The 12,098-nt window shown below is 38.3% G+C and overlaps 1 pseudogene; it reads left to right on the top strand.

Annotated features, from left to right (window-relative positions):
- Positions 1-9,886: 9,886 nt before the first annotated feature.
- Positions 9,887-11,413, top strand: LOC146885625 (uncharacterized; annotated as a pseudogene).
- The last annotated feature ends 685 nt before the right edge of the window (positions 11,414-12,098 follow it).

Genomic DNA, 12,098 nt, shown 5'->3' with positions numbered 1-12,098 from the left:
CCAATCAATAACTTTATGTATGAATTTCATATTCTTGTTAACATTTAGGTGTTTTGTTAAATAATGTTTTATATATTAATTTGTCAGTTGCTTATTAATGTTTTTTATGTTTTCATTTCACAGATACATGGCTGAACATACTTCATCAGAGGATGAAGCACCTACTAAGAGACCCACTAGAGGAGCCACTAGGTTGAGAGAACTCTTAATTAAAAGAGCTAAAGGTCAGAAAACACATGTTGATATTAATGTCGACACTGGTGAACCTAGTGGTCGTTATGGGGACGTCTTCAAAAGCTATTTAGGAATGTTGGCACGAGAGAGAATATCAATCCTTACGCCATCCTTTGATCATGTCACTGAAGTTGATCGGGAAATGATATGGCAAGATTTATTGGTAACTAATATTAATGTTATTAAAGTTATTCTTTGACTTTGTTGATAATATGATAAATATTGTTGATGACATTTTCTATATTGCAGCTAACATTTGATATTCCAAATGTGCCGACCTTAAGACAAAAATGTTTGTCATCGGTGGCTGAGAAATTTCGTGGTTTTAAGACCAAGTTGACGTCAAGGTATGTCTTTGGACATAAAAAGAATGAAAATCCATTGTTGAAATACACTTGGATTGATGAAGACACATGGCGTTAGTTTCTTGAGCTTCGGACATCTGAGGGATGACAGGTATGTTTATTTGAAATCATCAATAGCACAATTGATAATTATGCAAAATTTTAACTAATTCATAAAATGGGTTTTATATGTTACAGGTCAAGAGGAAAAAGGCTCAAAGCATAAGTGCTCAAAATAAAAACCCGCACATATTATCTCGTGGTGGGTATAGAAAACTTGAAGAGAAGATAATGACAGAAAAGAAAAAATCTAGGCCCCCACCTTCTGAGGGTGAAGATACTGAGCCTCCTTCACCACCATCACGTCATCACAAGTGGAAGTTAGCCCGTTTACGCTCATCGGGCAACTACACTTCTGACTCTGCACGAGAAATCTCTGAGAAAATTGTAAGATACAATTCTTATCTAAATTGCTCGTTCATGTTTTATATTGTATTTTGATTTATAAATTTTTTTGTTACCTTGTAGGATTCGTTGGTTGAGCAGACCTCCCAAGGAGGATTCATTCCAGAAGGTCGTCATGACATACTTGCTGCTGCAATTGGACGACCTGAGCACCCTGGACGTGTGCGTGGTGCTGGATCAGGAGTCGGCATACGCCAATTTTTTGGTTCCTCCTCTCGTCAGTCTTCATGCAGTCATGGTGCTGATTATGAACAAAGACTAAAGGAAATGATCACGGCGCAAGTGAGAGAAGAACTAATGCGCCAATTTGAGGATTATGGCATTCATTCGCCAGTGGATCATCCGCCAGAACTAGACCCATTTGTGCCTCCCACGGGTAAATTTATTTTCTATAAGTTATGAATTGAATAAATGATATTTAATAAAGTAATTGAATAACATTAATAAATCGTTGGCTCTAATAGGTAGAAGCGGAAAGGGGAGTTGTTCAGCTCCACCCGGGGATGACATGGATGACACTCATCCATGTCAGCTATATATTTGGGATGGTACAGAGAAGACACTAGTGGCTCGTGGAAAAGTATTTGAGGCAGCAACAGTTCTTCATGGCATGGAGTTATCAGAGGATGAGGTTAAGGTCACGGTAGAGGAGGTTCTCATGCCGTATGCTTTAGTTCCTGTGTCAACAGATGAGGTGTATACTGTGGCACAGGCATTCCAGTGTTTCCTCGCCTGGCCTAGAGATTTGGTTGATACTGACCCCCCGGTACAGACTCTTAAACCCACAAATATACTACATTTTTAAGTTTACATGTTTATTATATTCAAACTTAAATTATATTCCATTTTAACTGAAATTGCATCAATATAGGAAAAACCTCAATCAAAGAAGATTCTTCTCTCTTTGGATGATCCTCTTGGTGCATTGCTCCAACTTGCAGAAATCATAGCTGATAAGCCGATGCAGGTTCCTTGGGATGCTAACATTTTTGGGAGAGATCTTGACATCCCACTTTACTTGCATTCCCAAGATGTCTTGGAGCTTGCACGAGGACAAGAAGAACTCAATATTACCATTATTCAATTATGGATGATGTAAGTCTTTTAGTCATTATATATAGTTATTTGATATATTTATGTATTTACTTATATCAAATCAATTTTTGGTTTAGGTATCTGTCTGGTGTCACTGAAACTATGGGGCTAAATGATGTATATGGGTTTATAGACCCCCAACTCACCCATGAAGGCAACAAGTTTGATGACATTCAAGCATATGTGACCAAATGCTTTCAACGTGGAAAAGAAATTTATTTTGTCCCTTATGTTGCTGGGTAAGTCATTTTTGTTAACTTATGAATATAATAAGTCATTTTAATGCATAACAATGAATTTATTTTCTTATCAGGCGTCATTGGCAGTTACTTGTGGTTTCCCTAAGGGAGAACCTTGCTATGTGGTTTTGCTCTTTGCATCGCCCTCCCCCCAACCATCTTAGACAAGTGATAGATTGGTAAGAACCTCAATATCAATCTTATGAACATGACATGTTATATAAAAATATCCTAACTTATTCCCTATATCATAGTTCAATTGCTGCAAATAACATGTTGTTAGGGAGATCAACGGTTAAGGCAAAAGGTCTTGTATGGTGTTCTCTCCAGGTTTTATATTTCTATCCATATCTTCATGATTGTTTGCTTGATTTTCTTCATTAATTAATTGTAACGTTGTTAATATAATGTAGTGTAATAGACAAACCGGCTCATATGAGTGCGGTTACTATATAATGCAATGGATGACAACCACTGTGCGTGCTCGTATTACAACAAATTGGGAAACGGTAATATATATTTGAATTAAAATGAATACTTTGCAATATTTCCTTTTTATATACTAACTTAACTTAATCTATTATTTTGTAGACATTCAAGAGTCCTGCAGCAATTCCCGCAAAGTCCATCAAGTTTGGTAGGATAGCATGTGCCAAATATATAATTGAAATGTACCATAGTATTGATTAGAACATGTATGTTGATTACAAAAGATTTGTAATTGTCTTTTAAATGAATTTGAATTGTAGATGTGTTTTAAAATATTCTGTTCTGGTCTATTTGGTCTGTGCTGGGTGCTGAATAAAATTTGCAGGTTCAAATGTGGGAATAACACCAAATCAGAAACTGCATTAAAAAAAACAGCGTATTAGGCCTCGGTTCATACCAGAACCGAAGCAAAAAGCAAACTTTTGGCCTCGGGTGCAACCAAAACCGAGGCCAAAAAGGGTATCGAATTTAAAAAACAAAAAAAAAGCCCATATGGCCTCGGTTGCAACCAAAACCGAGGCCAAAAGGGTATCGAATTTAAAAAAAAAAAAAAGAAGCTCATATGGCCTCGGGTGGCACAGAAAACCGAGGCCAAAAGGTGGGCTCTATGGCCTCGGGTTCGTTTGAACCGAGGCAGAAGGGCACTCTATGGCTTTGGTTCTTAACCGAGGCCAAAAGCTGTGCTCTTTTGGCCTCGCCCCAATATGCTTCGGTTCCCGAACCGGTGTAGAATATGATAAACAACCGCTGCCAAAGGCCCTTCCTGCACTGGTGAATGTATCGCCAGGTGGATCCTCTCACAGGAACCCAGAAACACCAAAATGCACGAGTCACCTGACTGATATGCATAGCCCGCCAGGCAGTTTCTGGAATTTTCCAGGAACACAACAGTTCATGGAGAAACAGATAATATTCATACAATTCACACTACATACAAATAATGAGAAAAACTCCCTTAACCTAGAATTTCTTAGCTTAAAATATAGAGTATCCTTTGATTCTCCCCCTTTCCTCCAATAGCTTTCCTTTGCTCTCCACAATTCAGTTCAAGGACTCACTCAACTTCACCACTCTCTAATTTTCGTGCTCTATTCTATCACCTCAATGGCAGCCTTGCAAAATCTTTCCTCTAACCTAAATTGTTCCTTTTAATGGTGCCTTAATGTGGTTTAATAACATAAAAACGAAAATGGTTTAAATGTGGGTGTTTATTGCCATTCATGGTTGTAATATGGACTGTTTTTAGCCACCTCTAGGCTACCATTGTAAGGCCCACTAAATTCTTTTTCTTTTTCAAAATTTTTCGAGGTCGAAAATTTTCTTGTTGGGGAGAATGTAAGGCACACTAAATTCTTTTTCTTTTCTGCCCAAAATTAAAAGGGTTGCCCTAATGTAATGGGCCTACGGCGGGCCCAATAGGGATTCAAACCCTAATTTGCCCTAATTCCATTCTCTCATTCACTTTCCAGAAAACACGTCTCCTTGCCTCCTTTGAGCAGCTGCCACTCTCTGTTAGGGTTAGCCGTCAACCTTCCTCAAGTTAGCTCAAGTCAAGTTTCCGCTCCACGTAAGTCACTCCTCCGCTTATGATTCCACTTTTCTAGACCTATTTTCGTTTTTACCGTTAGGGTTTGGTAATAACTCGTTCCTTATTCTGTTTTACCATTCGTTTAAGCTCTTTGGCCATCCTTAGGACAGTCGTGCTCACTGTGTGTGTGTGTTAGATTATTCCGCTAGCTTGTTTTTCCAGGTACGGGAAGCTAGGGTTCGCCCCTTTCTTTTGTGTTGTGCTGCTTGTGCTGCGGTTTTATCATGTTAATGTGCTTGGTGTGGTGATGCGAACCTGTGTATGATATTATTGAACCATTTGTAATCTGTTGAGTGTTTATGCACGAGAGAACAGTGGTGAGCACTGGTTTTCTTGCCCAAGCGAGTATATCTCGCCTAGGCGAGATCAATATACGCTCGCCCAAGCTGCTTCACGCGAGTGGTCGCTCAGGCGACCCACGTTGCTCTTGAGCGAGCGAGCATCTCACCCAAGCGAGAGGGCTCTCGCCTAAGCGAGATCCCGCGTGAGGCTACTGTTCCCCTTTTTGAGCCCTCGCCTAGGCGAAGGGGGCTCGCATAAGCGAGAGCCTCTCGCCTGAGCGAGACCCTTCAGCCTGAGCAAGGAGCTAGGCGAGGCAATGTGATATGTGATTGTTTTCGTTGAATCTTGAATGGTTAATACTTGCTTGGATTTGAGTATTGTGTTAAATGCATGAGACAAATAAATATGCATGAGTGTGATGTGATTCATGAATTATGAATAATGGGTTTGTCATGAACTTAGCATGTGATCTCAATAAGGAGGTTGGTATTAAAGTGGCATGGTAACGAGATGAGTTGGAATGGGATATTCATTGATGGAGTATGATGAATTAGTGTGGATTTGATTTGAAACATGAAAGGGGTTCGTAATAAAGGTTGACATAATATATGTATATGCATGATAAATCTTCCTTGATTGTTTGGGTATGGTCGACAGTTAGTGCATAAATCCTTGAGATCTCTAGGTGGGATCTCAGGGTCGTGCTTCAATGGTCGGGAGATAATTCCATGGCCCTTGTTAGTGGGTGTCCATGGTGGTGCCCCATCTATATGGTCTGGTAAGGATTCAAGGTAAGGGTGCATCCTGACACTCTAAGGAGTCAATTAGTCTCACTTAGAGCAGGCTGACTCTTGTGGTGAGATTAGCAGGAGGCCTGAAACTCATTAAGGGCTAACCTTGTGTGTGAGGGAATTGATTCATTGTAACACTTGTAACACATAGCTCGGGGGTGAGCAAAGGTATCCACCACAAGTGCAAGCATCTACTGAATCTGACCAGATTGTATGTATCCGGATGAGTCGAGTCGAGTCTTAGTGTATTGGTTTGAGAGTCATAGCATGCTCGGGTGTTGTATATGTAGTTGACTGCGAAAGTTTATCAGATTGCATGATGAAATTATTTTGTGCTTTAGCTTACCCTATTGTTTGTGGTTGTATGTTCTATGGTGTGGTCTTTTCTTTTGAAATGATCATCAACTTGTTGATGTGAGCAGAGGTAAGAACTCCCCAAACTAATCAGGGTGATGGAGGTTCCGCTGCTTAGTTCGCTCGAACTGGATTTAAAACTTTATGGGCTTTCTTTCCAGGTTGTGGCCCATGTACTAATTTATATTTTAATTTCCTATGTTGATTCTGTTGCTTTGTATTCGTTTAGTTTAGGGCATTGTGGTGTCCCTAGGATATTGTAGGGGTTGTGTTTAAGACCCCCAAATCGCGCTATTATACTATTTGTGTGTGACGTTTCTTTTAATTATGCTTATCAATTAAATGGGACGTTACATTTATGGTATCAGAGCGGTCATTCCTTAGGTCTGTGGACTTGGGTGTCCGCTTAGCTTTCTCTGTGTCTTATGAGTGTTCTTAGTTAAATTCTTGTCTTATCAAGCCTAACCAAGTGATTTTCTATGAGCCAGTGAACTATGGCACCTCATCGTAAGACCCCTCAATCCTCTCAAGGCGACGCACCTGATATCACTAAGGCTATAGAAGAAATGTTGGCTGCTATGACGCAGGAAAGCATGACGATGATGCAACATACGAAGCATCGATGCAGCGACATACAACATTGCTTAAGTAGCAACAGCTTGTGATGCAGCAGATAAAGGCTGCAAGGGTGGCTGCGGAGGATGTGATGAAGGATTGACCCCAACCAAGGATGGCGAGACATGCTTAAGAAGACTAAGCATGTTTAAAAAGGAAGTTCACTAATCCTTCATCCCTTTCATTTGTGTTTTTGTTATTTTTGATTCCCTAAGTTGACTTAGTTGAATCAACTTTAGTTGACTTGTTGACCTTGACTAGGTTTGACTTGTTGACTATAGTTGACTTGACTTAAGCCAACATGCTAATCTATGTTTATTTGCTTTGTAGGTTAATTAGGAGTAAGAAAGCAATGCTAGGTGGCGCATGGTGATTGGGGAGCATAAATGATGTGGAGGAGAGAGTAAAGCAAAGGCATAAAGCATAAAGTAAAAGCCGTGAAACAAGTGTACCTATGTACCTTTGGTCTCTTTTGTTTTTAGCGCACTTTGGCCACTTTTTGGAGACATATGAGACACATTCTTGGTCTCTTTTTGTGCTACAACGAAATTAGCATTGCAAACACCATAGTTAGCTCTTTTGTCTCTTATTATTTGTAACCTTATTTGACCTAGTTTCTAGAAGCTAGGGTTAAGTTTTTGTAGATACATCCTTAGGTATATTTTATTTGCTTAGAGGCCCTTAAACTCTTCTATATAAGGGGTGCTCCTAGACATGTAAAATGGTTGAACATTTTGAAGTAAAAACACTATTGTGTCTCAACCATTTGTGAGAGTTTCCTCCCTAGGGAGTGAATACTTTTAAGCCTTATCTTGCATAGCAAGTGGCGGCACACATCCACTCATCTTCAAGGTTGCCATGGCTTCTAGCCTAGCCTTGTAGTGGCGTGCTTCTCACATTTGTACTATTTCTTTCCTATCCATTTTAATTTTTCTTATTCCTTTAATTGTTCTTGGTTTTCTATGGTTTATGTGCTTTCCATTTCCTTTTTGTTTTGAATCAATCCATCATCTTCTTCTCTTGAGCTTTGTGAAAGGAACCTTCACATCTAGATAGCTTACTATCTTAATGTCCAGTGGGGATTTCACTTAGTTTTTTTAATCAAATCACACCATATTCAATAATATTAAAAGGAAACAAGATAATCCTTCATTAGGACCCTTGTCTTTCATTCATGAATATAGTAGAGAAACTCTGTTGAGATGCCTTCAGATTCCTCTCTTTTTGTGAATCAACTTAGGCTAGAGTTCTCCTTCTTGGTTTCCTCTAGCCCCCTTCCTTGAGTGTTGGCCCAACCTCACTTGAGAGTTTCTCCAAACACCATTGCCGCACCACTACTTCTCTCATCTTCTAACTTCCGCACCTCCATCCTTCTCCATGGAAGCTTCATCAACTTCGCATGGCTTCTCCTAGGCTTCCTTACTTTTGAAGATGGACTCATCAGGTGGTATCTAGAGCATTGGTTGATCAAGCTTGATGTCAAGAGATAAGTTCATCTTCCTTGTGGTTTTTCTTTCAATTTTCATGTTGTTCATTACTTCCTTTGATTGTCTTGTTTTTTTTTTCCTTCTTTTCACCTCATTGGTTATATGGTTCTTATCATTGTTCCTTTGGAACCATTCGGCCATTGTGCCTAAGAGCTCAACCATGGTGAATTTGTGTGCCTTTTACATTTTCGTTTGAGTCTTGTTCATTTTCTATTTCATCTATTTGAGTCATTTTAAATTTCTCATCCATATGTTTTGTCTAGAGTAATGTGTAGTTCAATTATATCTTAAATTCGTTTGTTTAGCTTTCCATTTTGCTGCTGTTTTGCTGCTGTATTGCTACTATTTTGCTGCTGTTTTTGGTTCATAAATACACCTTCTCTTCTCCCTTGGAGCCTTGGAAATGAACCTTCACATCTAGATAACCTTTGTTATCTTAATGTCCAGTGGGAATTTTCCTTGTGCTTGCTTAATCACCTAAGTTTCATTTTGTTTCTAGTGTGCTTTATGTGCTTTTAATTTTCGCATTTGAGTTCATACTTGTTAATTAGTTCTTGGCAAGTTCTTTAGAGTTAAATTCCATTGTGTTTCGTAATCTTCTTTTGATTCCTTTAAGTTTCCTTCTCTTTTGTTTCTATTAAAATGCAAATGATCAAGCATAGTGTGGTGGAGATTCTAATTTGTGATTGAAACTAACTGTTGTAAGAGCTATAAAAAAAGAAAGAAAAAGAGCACAAAAAGAGTACAAGCAAGTGCCAAAAATAATCAAAAGAAAAGATAAAAAGAAAGTGGCAAAAGAAGTACACTAGAATCACTACCGTCACTTGAGTTTGAGTACTTTCTGTTGCATTTTACTGTTGTTCCAGTTCTGTCTGTCTGCACACTTTCTGTATTTGTTTTATCACAAAAAATTGGCTATTGCAAATCTCGATCTGATTTTTGCTTCTTGTAGCTAAAACATAGACGATAAAAAAGAAAACAAAAATCATTGAAAAATGTTGAGAAATGAAAAAATGATAAATCGCTGAAGTAGAGGCTGAATTTCACGTTTTTGGACTGGCAGTGGCTGAAAATTCAAATTCTGTGCAGATTTCTAGCTTGTTTTTGGTTGTTTTTAATCCATTCTAGTGCCATTCTTTAGGTAATTCATTTGAGTGCTTAACTTGTTTCTTTGCCTTATTTCTAGTTTGTCTTTCTTTGTTAAATCTTTGAGTATGTTTTATCTATATTCCACTTGAGTTTAGCTTTTCTTTCATTTAAGCTTTTCTTGATTTTCCTTATTGGCTTCTTTGGTTTGGTGTTACATTCTTGGTGAAAGATTTCTTTGGAGGTAACCAAATACTTAAGGTAACATCCTAGGAGGTGGAAACAAAAGTGGAACTTCAAGCTACAAATGAAGTTCACAAAGGAGAAAATTCAAAGCAAACACTTGAGTGAGACAAAAGAAGAAAGAAAAGAGTGGAGTGAAACACTTGAAGACTTTTTAAGTTTGCACAAATTTGTGATTGTATTCATTTGAGTTGTATTTGTTCAAGTTTTCTTTCTTGTATCTCATTAAACTAATTAAGTGTCTTGGGGGGAGCCTTAGGTGTTCTCTCATCTCTTAATTAGAACCTTCTTAAATAGTAAAAGCGCTTGTAGACGGTGAGTGTGTCTTGCAACATCAAGCCTCACCAAAGTAGGCCGCATAGTTAGACTCCAATTTTTTGTTTTTGTTGCTTAATTGTTATTGTGTGTCTAATTCTATTTTAGAAGTTTTGTGCAATATTCTTTGAATTACTTTGGCAAGGAAAGACTTGGTAAGTAAGCAATCCAAGTGATTCACCTCTCTATCCTGGAAGATAATTCAAGAAGTTTGTTATTTACTTCTTCTTTAGAATTTCTTAGTTAGCTTTTAGTAATCATGGCTAGTCAACCCTCCCTACATAGTGCAAGTGATTATGAGGATTCAATTCATATTTTAAAACATGTTTCTCAACAATTCAAATCACTTGAACTATGGAGACAACAAGAGGCAATTTACAAGGTGAAAGATCAATTGGAAAGAGATGGCCAAATTGCTCTCTTGGAGGAACAAATCAAAGCTTTAAAGAAAAGAGATGAGAAAATCCAAAATAAGCGAAAAAGTAGGAGTAATTCTAGCAAAGGGTCTAGAAGTGGATCTTCAATATATGGGGAAGAGGAAGGATTAAGATTAGGAGAATATTATCAACAACCTTCCCACATTAAGAGGCAAAGAAAAGACCCTACTCCTAGAGAAGTTAAAGTAGACTTGCCTCACTTTCAAGGCAAGGATGATGTTGAAGCTTATTTGGATTGGGAGATGAAGGTTAGGCAACTCTTTGCTTGCCATCAAGTTAGCGAAGAAAGGAAAGTTCCTATTGCTACCCTAAGCTTTCAAGGGTATGCTATATATTGGTGGACTTTTATAGTCCAAGAGAGGCTAAGAAGTAATGGACCTTCAATTGAATATTGGAATGATCTTAAGTCAACCCTTAGGACGAGACACATTCCCTCCTACTACAATAGGGAGCTCATGAACAAGCTCCAAAAGACTCCAATAAAGAAATATGTTTGTGGAAGAATATAGAAAGAAAATGGAGTTACTTATGATGAGGGCAGGAATAATTGAGGAAGAGTCCATTACCATTTCTAGATTCTTAAGTGGCTTAAACCTTGATATAAGAGATAGAGTTAAGCTTCTACCTTACCAAGATTTGAGTGATTTGGTGCAAATATGCATTAAGGTAGAACAACAAAATTTGAGAAAATCTTTTTCAAAAAGAAATCAAGCTCAAACTAACTCTTATGTTAAGAAAGAAGAGAAAAAAGAGGAGCCACCTAGGAATCTAGGAAAAGGTAAAGAAGGGAGTGCATCATCACACACTCGCACAAGTGAAATCAAATGCTTCAAATGTCTTGGTAGAGGTCACATAGCATCTCAATGCCCCACCAAAAAGACCATGATTCTTAGGGGTGTTGATAGATATAGCAGCCAGGATGGAAATGAAAGTGAGAGTGGAAGTGAGGAATCCAACGAGTCTAATATAGAAGATGCTCACCCTTGTGATGGGGACCTTTTAATTGTTAGAAGGATCCTCAACAATCAACCTAGTCCACAAGCACTAACACAAAGAGAGAACATATTTCACACAAGGTGTAAAATTTTGGAAAACACTTGTTCTCTAATTGTGGATAGTGGCTCGTGTTGTAACTGCTGCAGTACTAGGTTGGTTGACAAGTTGTCTTTGACTGTCTTACCTCATCCAAAACCTTACAAACTTCATTGGCTTAATGAAGATGGGGATTTGGCAGTCAAACATCAAGTAAAGGTCAAGTTTTCCATAGGGAAATATGAAGATAGTGTGCTATGTGATGTAGTACCTATGGAAGCTTGTCATATCTTATTGGGGAGACCTTGGCAATTTGATAAGAAAACCATGCACAATGGTCTCACCAACGAGATTACCTTTACTCACAAGGCTAAAAAGTTTGTTCTTCATCCTCTTTTGCATCACAAGTGGCTAAGGATTAACTTCAAATGAAGAACAAAAGAGAAAAAGAGAAAGATGAGGACAAAAAAAAGGAAGTCCTCAAAAAGTCCAAAAGCTAAATAAAGATGAATCTGAGGCGGGAGAGATTGGTGTTCCTTCTCCCAAGGTCATTCAAAATGAGAACATTTTAACCATGAAATCTTTAAATCAAGTTCTCAATGTTGAACAACCTTCATGCCTCCTGCTGTGTAAAGGAACACTCACATGTACTGCCACAACTCTTGAGCTTAAGAATCTACCTCCTAAAATTGAAAATCTTTTGAAAGAGTTTTATGATATATTCCCTAAGGAAGGGCCTATTGGGCTTCCTCCCTTTAGAGGAATTGAACATCAAATAGATTTAGTGCCTTGGGCTAGTCTACCAAATAGACCAACCTATAGGACAAATCCTCAAGAAACAAAGGAGATAGAGTCTTAAGTCCAAGAGTTGTTGGAGAAGGGTTGGGTTCAAAAGAGCCTTAGCCCTTGTGTTGTGCCTATTTTGTTAGTACCTAAAAAGGATGGGAAATGGAGAATGTGCTGTGATTATTGAGCCATAAATAACATCACCATTAAATATAG

The sequence above is a fragment of the Vigna unguiculata genome, chromosome 6 (assembly GCF_037176805.1).
Source record: "Vigna unguiculata cultivar grain cowpea cultivar isolate G323 ecotype 2 chromosome 6, ASM3717680v1, whole genome shotgun sequence".
Classification (NCBI taxonomy): domain Eukaryota; kingdom Viridiplantae; phylum Streptophyta; class Magnoliopsida; order Fabales; family Fabaceae; genus Vigna; species Vigna unguiculata.
The sequence above is the reverse complement of the archived record's forward strand: the minus strand, read 5'-3'. Positions and strand labels throughout refer to the sequence as shown.